We start from the raw sequence: 2,973 nt of genomic DNA, 5'->3' as shown, positions 1-2,973 counted from the left end.
TGTGCCCGTGAGTTTTCCTGTTGAAAAGTATGGACATCTTGGTGGCGATTGAAGACAGATACGATGTGATTCTGAAGAATAATAAAGGGCATTAACTCTCCCTTGACAGACATGAAGGCAGTCAGTGATTGTAATTTATTCCACCCCAGACAATGACACTCCCATCACCCAAAGGTCTGTCTGAACCACACACTCATCAGCATAACGTTCACCACGTCTACGCCAAACACGTAATCGGCCGTCAACATTACGTAGATGAAGACGTGACTCGTCAGTGACTACCACTCCATGCATTTGTTATAATCTTTACTGAAAATTCCTGCTAGCCCATTGTATACGCTCATTATGGTGTCTGTCAGTCAGAATTGGTCCAACGTAAGGACGTCGAGCACGGAGCCCTGTAGCGTGTAGACGGCGTCGCATGGAGTCAACGCCGATGACCCCCACGTCAACCTTGAAAAAGTGCAGCAGTCCTGGCAGTCGGCAGTGTTCAATCACTGATATGGACAAGGTCAATATGGCGATCCTGACGGGGCGTCGTGACACGTTGTTGCCAAGGTCATTGAAAGTCACGGGTGCTGCCTGTCTACTGATGTCGTCTATGAAGCCTAACGATGGTGGAGTGGCCAAGTCCAAGTTGTCGAGCAATACCCCTGCTGCTGGTGCCAACCTGAATCATGCCTAGTGTGCGTTCTCTTTCGTGAGGTGTTAACCTCGGCATCTCTGTCCTCGTTTCACAATCGTTAGTGAAGCAATGACAATCGGTTCTCATACACCTGATTTTAATGTCATAGTCAGTATGATTTCAGAATGAAATTTCGCGCTTTTTTTCATGGCGTGGCTGCATGTTGATGCATGTTTGAATTAAGAGTCATACTGTGGACAGGAATTTGTTTCTAAAGCATTTTTTCAACTGGACATGCCCTTCTACTTCATGTTAGTTATATTCATTGATCATTGTTATGCTGAAATCCATCTTGATGAAAATATGGACAAGTTTAGACTGGTGCGTTTTCAATGATGTTCAGTATATTATTAATCATATAACACTGTTTCAGATCTAATAACTGTTACACAGGCAGTGGTGTGCTATATTTAGACATAGTTGCCCCATGGGACTTTTCACAATATTCTGAGATGGAGAATATTCTGGAGTACTTTCTGTAGAGGTAAATTGTTGTTACTTTTGTGCTTGTTGTTTATCGACGTTCTCATCAATATGACGACGCTCTGTAAATTGTTCTGTGGCAGCGTTATTCAGTGTGTAATACTGATTCAGGTTAATAACTGTTGACATTCACTATGATCATGAAGTGCTGAGCTATATGTCAACAAAGTTCTGGAATGTACTACAGCCATATGGGTCTGTCTGCTATATCCTGAGATGGAGAATCTTCCTGAGTCTTTTCTACCCGTGAAGGTCCGGGTTCGAATATTGATATTCAATAACCCATGCTTGTCGTAAGAGGCGACTAACGGGATCGGGTGGTCAGTCTCGCTGACCTGATTGACATGTGTTATCGGTTCCCAATTGCGCAGATCGATGTTCATACTGTTGATCACTGGATTGTCTGGTCCAGACTCGATTATTTAAATCCCGCCGCCATATAGCTGGAATATTGCTGAGTGCGGCGTAAAACTAAACTCACTCACTCACTCACTACTGAGTCTTTTCTTTGGGTTATAACTGGAGGTAAATATCGCCTCTCATCTAACATGCATCTCGGGATACGACCAGAGCAGCCAAGTGCGGTGAGCCAGTTTTAGAAACTTGACCAGTGGTGCAGTGAGGTGAATATTAACATATATGTCTTTATTACTATAATCACTGAATTTGTATTTCACTGCCTTTAAATCTGTACTGCCACACTGTCACTGTAATGCCGTGTTTGTGATTTGTATCAATTTGTAAATCAATTTAAAAAGTCCTTTTGATGTCTGGTCAACTACTGTGATAGATTCTTGGGAATCAAAGTGTAATAGAATAATAGTGTATTCTGTCATACAATAACATGGATTCACAATCCGACGACCATATTATTAAAAAGTCCTACAACACTGATACAAATCTTCCATTGCGTCCGGAGTTATAACATCTTCTCCGCGTATGTTTCGTGTGTTCAGTTGGGTAACTGACTCTCTGCCACAGGGTACCAGTTTAAACCGAAGCATTGTGGCTTGAGAAAACCAAATATTTTCCCAATGACTTGGACAGTAACGTTGTTTTTCTTTAAATCAACTAAACGATCAACATCTATTACATGTACGTGTGTACAGTAAAATGATAATAATTACATGTTCCGTTTCTATGTACAGGAAGCAGAGTAGAAGAACACCCAGTTCCTGACCAAATTCCAACAGTAACATATGTTATATTTGTGATTACACATTCTTCGTAAAGTACAGATTCTGGAACTTTTGTTGGGTTGAGTCCCATTCGGGATTCGAACCCACATCTCGAAGGCCAGCACACAAAGTCAGTCGCCTAACCCGCTCAACCACCGTTGATTCAACCCAACAAAAGTACCAGAATCTTTACTTTACTGAGAAAGTGTAATCACAAATATAACAGAAGTTACAAGATTTGCGGTGGGGTAGCCTAGTGGTTAAAGCGTTTGCTCGTCACGCCGAAGACCCAGGTTCGATTCCCCACATGGGCACAATGTGTGAAGCCCATTTGTGGTGTCCCCCGCCGTGATATTGCTGGAATATTGCTAAAAGCGGCCTAAAACTTAACTCAGTCAGTCAGTTACAAGATTTGACCACCTTCTAAATGGCACTGGGTATTCAAAATATTCAACTGTATGAAAATACGAGGAATTCATCACGAGGGATCGTGTTAAAATAACTAGCACAACATACTAAAGAAAAAGTTTTAATAACTGGATGGATTTACATTTAAAAATCAGAGATATCATATACAAAATCATCCAAACACATTTGCCAGACAACCTGCATTGAAGCCGAAGGACA

Source organism: Haliotis rubra, unplaced genomic scaffold (genome assembly GCF_003918875.1).
Source record: "Haliotis rubra isolate DU_JTF1 unplaced genomic scaffold, ASM391887v1 Scf1374, whole genome shotgun sequence".
Taxonomy (NCBI): domain Eukaryota; kingdom Metazoa; phylum Mollusca; class Gastropoda; order Lepetellida; family Haliotidae; genus Haliotis; species Haliotis rubra.
Note: the sequence above shows the minus strand (reverse complement) of the source record.